Source organism: Alligator mississippiensis, chromosome 2 (genome assembly GCF_030867095.1).
Source record: "Alligator mississippiensis isolate rAllMis1 chromosome 2, rAllMis1, whole genome shotgun sequence".
NCBI classification, from domain to species: domain Eukaryota; kingdom Metazoa; phylum Chordata; order Crocodylia; family Alligatoridae; genus Alligator; species Alligator mississippiensis.
This window is the reverse complement of record NC_081825.1, coordinates 82,773,757-82,782,425: the sequence shown is the minus strand read 5'-3', so window position 1 is coordinate 82,782,425 and position 8,669 is coordinate 82,773,757. Positions and strand designations below refer to the sequence as shown.

The following is an 8,669-nucleotide window of genomic DNA, read 5'->3' as shown; positions in this document are numbered from 1 at the left end:
CTTTGGTACATAAAGGTGTGGCGGGAAAGGCAGGACGGACTGCCCTAGACAGGTGGGGCAGGCTGATGTAGTGACTGGGCCTGAGCCGATCCCCTGTTACACACTGTTCCCTATGAAATTTATCATTTATGCTCTGCGCACACATTTCTGCTTCACTGAAGTCAAATAGGAAAATTGCCATGAACTTTAATGAGAACAGGAACTCTTCTCTGATGTACCAAGTGCTATGAAAACTGCATAGAGTACATGAGCTCCAAAGGCTTCCACTAAATGCTTCTAAAGGCTGCCTGGATTTTATTATCCTTGTGCTATGTCTAACTGCCTATACTTTCTCCCTATTGATATATTTTTGTGTCCTATCCTAAGAACCAGATGGCAGACACTAGCACTTATACTATTTGCTATCCCCTGTGAAGACATTGTGGAACAGTGCCATCCAGATTTACCCATGCCAACATTACCATAGGACTGGGGCCTAAGACATTTGTCTATTTGAAGTGTGATTCTTTTTCATGACCATTTTCTCTGTCATCTAGTGCTATTTGCAGTTTTAAAATTATTAAGTTTATTAAAATGATTCAGTTATATTAAAAATGTGCATAGGAAATAAAATGTTAAGCATTTGCATAATGGGTAAAATCCAACTGATATTATTAATGTGATGTCACCACCCTAGTTACTGAATTTATTCCTTAATGACCCAGGAAGAAAACCTAATACAAGTCACAACTGATTGAATAAGAAACAAACAGAATGGTGTACATGGTTCTATTCAAAATCAAACCTTAAACTATATTAGTGTTTCCCAGTAGTATAATTTTTCCTACCCCTTTCTCTAAGGCTTTTTCCATGACCAACTGGTGTGTATCAGAAATGCCCTTAATTTTAATCCATAGAAACATTCCAGCTGTAGGGACATACCAATCTGCCAAATCTAGAGAAAAAAAACCCAGATTTTGAATTAAAGCATATTTTGCATTTATAACGAAAACACTGAAATGGAAATGATTTCGCTGGGGTCAGGATTTCATCAGTAGTATTGTATGTGGGGCACAGCAGCCCCCCTGGCTCTCCAGGGACCTAGCAGACCTCCTGAGGCTAAAAAGAAAGGCCTACAAAGGATGGAGGATGGGAGTCACCTCCAAGGAGGATTATTCTGCACTGGTCTGGTCCTGTAGGGAGCAGACCAGGAAAGCCAAGGCTGCAACTGAACTCCAACTAGCTTTGAGCATCAAGGACAATAAAAAGTCCTTTTTCAGATATGTGGGGAGCCGGAGGAAAAGCAGGGGCAACATTGGACCCCTGCTGAACCAGATGGGGCAACTGACAACTGACACCCAGGAAAAAGCCAACCTATTAAATGGGTACTTTGCATCGGTCTTTCATCAGTCCCATGGGACGCCCATGCCCGCTACAGGACAGGGAAGTCCAGGTGAGGGTGATCCCCTGCCCTCCATTAATGCTGACTTCATGAAGGAACATCTTGAGAAGCTGGATACCTTCAAGTCAGCCGGCCCTGACAATCTTCACCCCAGGATACTCAAGGAGCTGGCGAGCATCATAGCCCAGCCTCTAGCACAGATCTTTGAAAACTCTTGGCGCTCTGGTGTAGTGCCCGAAGACTGGAAGAAGGCCAATGTGGTGCCTATCTTCAAGAAAGGGAGGAAAGTGGATCCGGCTAACTATAGGCCCATCAGCCTGACTTCTATCCCGGGGAAGATCTTAGAAAAGTTTATTAAAGAGGCCATCCTTAATGGACTGGCCAACGCCAACATCTTAAGGGATAGCCAGCATGAGTTTATTGCGGGTAGGTCTTGCTTGACCAATCTCATTTCCTTCTATGACCAGGTGACCTATCACCTGGACAAGGGAGAAGAGATTGATGTCATATATCTTGACTTAAAAAAAGCCTTCGATCTGGTTTCCCATGATCACCTCTTGGAGAAACTGGCCAATTGTCGCCTTGGGTCCTCCACGATCCACTGGCTGGAAAATTGGCTCCGTGGTCGGACCCAGAGGGTAGTAATTGATGGAAGTCACTCATCATGGTGTCCTGTGACCAGTGGGGTCCCCCAAGGCTCTGTCCTTGGACCCATACTGTTCAACATCTTCATTAATGATGTGGACACTGGAGTCAGAAGTGGACTGGTCAGTTCGCCGATGACACCAAACTTTGGGGCAAAGCATCCACACCAGAAGACAGGCAGGTGATCCAGGCTGACCTGGACAGGCTCAGCAAGTGGGCGGACGAGAATCTGATGGTGTTCAACACCGATAAATGCAAGGTTCTCCACCTTGGGAAGAAAAACCCGCAGCATCCTTATAGGGTTGGCAGTGCTATGTTGGCTAGCACTATGGAAGAAAGAGACTTGGGGGTCATCATTGACCACAAGATGAACATGAGCCTGCAGTGCAATGCTGTGGCTAGTAAAGCGACCAAAACGCTGGCTTGCATCCATAGATGCTTCTCAAGCAAATCCTGGGACGTCATTCTCCCCTTGTACTTGGCCTTGGTGAGGCCGCAGCTGGAGTACTGCATCCAGTTTTGGGCTCCACAATTCAAAAAGGATGTGGAGAAGCTTGAGAGAGTCCAGAGAAGAGCCACGCGCATGATCAGAGGTCAGGGAAGCAGACCCTATGATGACAGGCTGAGAGCCCTGGAGCTCTTTAGCCTGGAAAAGCGCAGGCTCAGGGGTGATCTGATGGCCACCTACAAGTTTATCAGGGGTGACCGCCAGTATCTGGGGGAACGTTTGTTCACCAGAGCGCCCCAAGGGATGACGACTAGGTCGAATGGTCATAAACTACTGCAAGACTGTTTCAGGCTGGACACAAGGAAGAGTTTCTTTACTGTCCAAGCCCCCAAGGTCTGGAACAGCCTGCCACTGGAGGTGGTTCAAGCACCTACATTGAACACCTTCAAGAGCAAACTGGATGCTTATCTTGCTGGGATCTTATGACCCCAGCTGACTTCCTGCCCTTTGGGCAGGGGGCTGGACTCGATGATCTTCCGAGGTCCCTTCCAGCCCTAATGTCTATGAAATCTATGTGTCATCCCTTTTATGGCACTGATTTACATGAAAAGCTCAGCTTTCAAGCAATTACTGTTCCCTGCCTTTTGTTGGGATCAGACTGTGTGCAGCTTAAATGGGACTGGATTTTTCATTGATCTAAAATCTTGATTGTACCAGAAAGATGAGCCTTTTTTCTCGAAAGAAAAAGAAGCCACTTAATACATTAATGAAAAAGAATTCAGATACAAGTTAATGGGAGTGGTTAGCTTTGGTAGTAAGAGTTTAGATTCAGCAGGTCCCCGAAGGTGATGATGGATTCACCAATGATTAGTTCAGATATAACAGCACAGCGATTGGTTAACTTTACTGTGCTACTTACGATGAAAGTGAAACTGAAGCTGTTAATTCTGGTGCACAGAACCGTCAGTAGCCTGGAAGTCAAACCAACTGGTCCCTAGTGACATTGGGCTTCAGATGTACTTGTTCACACATGCTCAATATCACATAAGCAGTGTATACCAAAGTAACTAATAAGATGAACAAACCTCTCTTGTTTTATGCGTGTGAATAGTTACTACAGGAGACTGAGGTATTGTGAGCTTCTAGCTGTTAGTAATCTGATGACATGGACGGGTGGCCATGCTCATCAAGTGTATGTCAGAGATGGGAATTTGGATAATAAAAGCTATGCAGTTTATGTGGTATGTTCTGTCCACATAAGATGGCTTTGTTGGAAGGGAAGACATATCTGAGAATTTGCCAATATACAATCATCAACTGACTGCCAGGGTCATTCACAGTCTTAGGGTCCTATTAGACTCTTCCCAGATAGCAGCAATGCTTAAAGTATTTGCCCAACTCATCATCAGAAGCAAACTGCCCACTGTTCAACAGACATCAAATGGGACACAACCTTGCCTTAATGATAGATGATTAACCTGTTGACACATCTCCACTGATACTACAAGAAATCCATCAGGCTCCATAAATCTTATAATACTTTTCTCAAAATATGAAATATTCAGTGCACCAAATACTCTTATGGTAATTACATGAGTGAAACTAAACAGGAACTACACTCCAGAATGGACTCTCACAAAAAATAACATAAAAGACAAAAACACACATATGCTAGTAGGAGCACATCTTTTCACAGAACCACAACTCCCTTTCTTACCTTGCTATTCTCATGCCCAAGGCAACAAACACTTTTAAAAGGTGAGTTTGGGGACAAAAATTCCTAAGCTGTCTGGACACTAGGATCTAAAGGCTGAACATCAGTGTTGATTTTATGACACACCATAATCTACCTGATTCCTGAAATTCTTTGTAGTGATGATGTGTAGGGGGTGCATGTGCACCCCCTGAGAGCGCTAGTGCACCCCCTTTCAGCTAGCATTCCCGGGCGGCAGGGAAGGTGAGAGCGCTGGTGCCCCACTGACAGTGCTGGCCGGGAAGTGCACCAGGAGAAGCGTTCACCCTGTGGCTGATCCCATCGATCCGGAAGAGCTAGCGGTGCGCCTGGAAGTGCCAGTGGCACGTTGCTGCCAGTTGTGGGTCAGCAGGATCGGTCACCACGGGGGACACCTTTCTTCCCCCCCGTTGGCAGGATTGGCCATGGGGGACCGACCCCAGTTGCTGACTGTCCAGTCAGGGGGGGCAAGTGCCCGCCCCCCCGGACTCAGGAGACACCAGTCGCCCATACTTCCTACACACTACAAGTTATAATTACCTTCCTCCCTTTTGATAGGTCTCAATTTACCAGTTATCAAGCTTTCTTTTCTTTTGCTATCCCTGGGAACTTGATACAGTCCTCCATACCTCATTGTATTGCCTGGTGTGTGCAGCATGACTGTGCCTGATGCTCATCTTAGAAAAAGGCACTTTGTACATATGCAAAGATTAATCTTCACAGTTATATTGCTTATTGCTGCATGCAAATGTGGGCATGTCTCTGGAGAGCAACCTCCCCTTAATTTAGAGCCTTTGGCCCACTCCTTTTTAGTTCACCTGTCAAACTCCTTCCTCAACTTGGCATCTGTCAGAAAGAGGGTACCTCTTTAAGTAGAACAAGCTGAAACCAGGAGTATGGCTAGTCATGAAAGATGAGTGAATGGCTAAAAAAGCAGGCCAAATCATACAAGTTGCCGTATATATCACACCTTTGTTCCAGAAGAATTTTCTTATGAATAGTTTCCTCCTCATTCTTATTATCCCCACAGTTATGTATTTGGGATGAGCTAATCTGATGCAAGACAAATTAAACATGTTCAGAGCACACAAAAAAGTTTCTTTAGATTAACCTTATCAGTGCAGCTTTTCACTTATAGTTAAAGTGATTCAGCTTCCACATGCAGAGAAGCTTTTTGGGGAAAAAAATCCCCTCTCTGAAACCATAATAATATTTAGTCCCTTAATCTGCACTGTCCTTTGGCTATCTGCATATGTAGGAGCACCATTTAAGTAGAGGCTCATGGGTGTATATTGATTCACTGACTTTTTAACTATTTGTCTGCTGCAGCAAGCATTGTATCTCACTGGGCCCTGTAGAACTTCACTATTCTGGAAGCAAAAAATCAATGCAAGTAATTTTAAAGAGCAGTGGGGTATGAGTCAGTCACACAGTTATCATTAAATTCTATTCTGTACATCATGCCCTGTCACCGTTTCATTGGAAATCAATGTTAAGTGCTACTCTTGATAAGTCAACTTAGCAGTGTCATTTTTCCTTTTCAATTTTTAATGTAGGGTTAAACCCCCCCCCCAAAAAAAAACAAACAAACAAAAAAAACTAACCAAAATGGGATGGAAAACTTGTAATGCTTACCTCTGCAGCCTCTTAGTCATTGGGTTTGAAACTTTGACTTGGGCATTATTTATTACCCATTGTATGTAGGGCAGAGACTAATATTAGAGAGAGAAACAGCTCAGTGGAAAAATATAGGGTGAGAAATGGAATGGCATAAAGGTAATATGAAAACCATAGAGAGAGAGATGTTTTAAAAAATGGATTTTCTAAAGTGAAAAAATAACTATGGCAGATATATTTACAGTAAACAGAGCACCAGCCTGTAGTAACATAGCTTTGGTATAAGGGAACAGCTTTCTGTTATAGGTACAGGAGCACGTTGAAACCAATGCAGTTCTTTCCTTCAGCTGGAATTAGAGAAGACCCAAAAAGCACAGTATTCTCTTCTGCTAGCAAAATTTTTTTGCTTAAAAAGTGACTCTTGGAAAGAAAGGTGCAATATATCAGGAAAAGGTATTAAGGGTTAGTCAGATAAAATTCTGAATTTCCTTCCTTTTGTGGAGCGGTCTCAGTCATTCACTGAAATTTAATATAGTTTGGGGAAGTAAATACAGATTTTATTAACATCAACCTTCTGTCTTAGAGATCATTTTCCCGATGGACTTCAAAAGTATAGTGACCAATAATATCCCTTTTTATGTATGAGTTAACTGCTACATAGGTGTTCAAGTGACTTATTTGAGGTCCATGATAACATAGGAAAGCTTGTGGACAAGTCAGGTTCAAAATGAAAAGAAACAAAGTCTACAGTAAAGTATTACCTGTCTGTATGCTCCAGCAAGCCCTTTTGCCCCCATTTGTGAAGAAGTGGAGGATCTGAGAGATGGAAGTTAATAGCATAGCCTGAATCATAGAGTCATAGAAAATTAGGGTTGGAAGGGAGCTCAGGAGGTCATTTAGTCCAACTCCCTGCTCAAAGCAGGATCATTGCTAACTAGATCATCCCAGCTAAAGCTTTGTCTAGTCAGGTTTTGAAAGCCTCCAAGGATGCAGAGCTCAGTCTTGAAAACCTTCAGACTTCTTTGAGAGTTCCTGCAGTGATTCTATACAATTCTGTGCCTTGTGTTTACCCACTCTTTGTTCAAAACTGTACAGAGCATGATACCCAGATCGTAAATGCATGGGTTCTAGAAAAGCATACTGAGTAGGCTTATTTGCATGTTTCTGGACAGTATTGGGATGCCCAGCTGTTCCAAGGCAGGATCAAACCATTAGTTTGTAAAAGGTCCAAATCACTTGCCTGTGTGAAAGTGCTGGTGTGTATTGTTGAAACTTGCATATGTAGAACAATCCTGTCAATAAGAGGCTTGGGGCCTGTCAAAAAGCCTAATCTTATCCTAGATGAAAAGAAAAAGCAATAATTCAAATATTTATAAACCTCCAATGTTTGTCATAGGGTTTCTTCATTATTGTTTTCTTTGATTAGTATTTTTCACTGTGAAACCTGATGGCTCAGTAATTCTGGGATACACTGCTTTTTGCATGAATCAAATTGTGCCTTTTCTCCGTATGTATTGTAGAAAGCATCTCTGCCTTAGTTTCATGTACTCGTGAAACACACGTGATTAAATTTAATACAAAAGAAATTGTGTCACATGAATGCAATTAGAATAGAATAATAAAAAATTAATGGATTAGGATAAGGTCTACTTGAAATATGCACAGACTAACTGATAGGAAAAACCCCTTTTGTTCTGTGCCAGATTCCAATGGAATCTCCGAGCAGTAGATTTTTGTGGCATTTAATCAGTAATGGGATGCTCACTGCAAACCATTTGCAGCTGATAAAAGAAGGAAAAGTGCTTTACTGTCACAAAACACTCCCCAGAGACGAGCCTATGAACTCCACTTCATCAACCTCCTGGATACTAAAAATCATGGACTAAATATAGACATTGGATTTATGACACATTATAACCTTCCTGACATCTGACTCCCCAGGTACCACTCCACTATTCATCCCCCTTCTCTCCCCACCCTTCCCAACCCAGCTTGTCTCTCCCCCATTGACTCCTCAGTCTACATTTTCACTGACTGCCTGTCTTGTATGCATACCAATCCAGCCTCTGGCTTTTTTTATTTTTTGTTCCATCCAGGAAGAGCAGACACCAACTGCTGAAACTTCCTTAGCCTGACGAAGGGTTTTTGAACCTGAAAGCTTGCTTAAAAATTGTTTTCCAACTATTTAAGTTGGTCTAATAAAAGATATCAGATTCACCCAAAGAACCTTGTCTTACTGTCACAAGGAATTTGAATAGAAAAAGAAGGATAAAAGTAGCAGTTAAGGAAAACTTCTGAAATCACTTTCAAAGCTGCTCCATAGGCTTTTGCACTGCTACTGCAAGGCTAGGTACAAACATTTAGGGAGGTTAGGGAGAGGTTAAATTGTGTTAAAAATGGCTACTCAATCGAATTTAGGGTGCAGACAGAAGTGACAATTTTGCCTGATCTGGCCCCAGAAAGCAATCTATAGCCATGACCAGTGAACTTCTGTTTGGTTGGAGGTAACTTTGTAATTCAGAAGGCTTTGCAAAAATCGTTCTGAGTTACAGTTGGAAGTTGCACTTCTGTCTGCACCCCTAGTTTGCCCAGCTGTGGACTTTACACTTAGATTGACCTAACTAGGGATCTAAATGTGAACTGTACATACTGTGTATGGTCTAAAAATGGCGGATCTAACTGTAGTTAGAAGTTAACTCAAAGTTAACTGTACCTCCAAGGCAGTCTAACTTAGTTCAGGCCTGGCAAGACTTATCTAATTGAACTTTTGTACTGCTCAGAGTGCAGCTCTGGGGCTGGGAAAGCCTAGAATCTAAATAATAGTGTGCTTGGCAGGTACACTGTAG

The 8,669-nt window shown here is 42.7% G+C and overlaps 1 pseudogene; it reads right to left on the bottom strand.

Annotated features, from left to right (window-relative positions):
• Positions 1-785: 785 nt before the first annotated feature.
• LOC102574005 (kynurenine/alpha-aminoadipate aminotransferase, mitochondrial-like) overlaps positions 786-8,669 on the bottom strand; it is a 48,065-nt pseudogene continuing 40,181 nt past the window's right edge.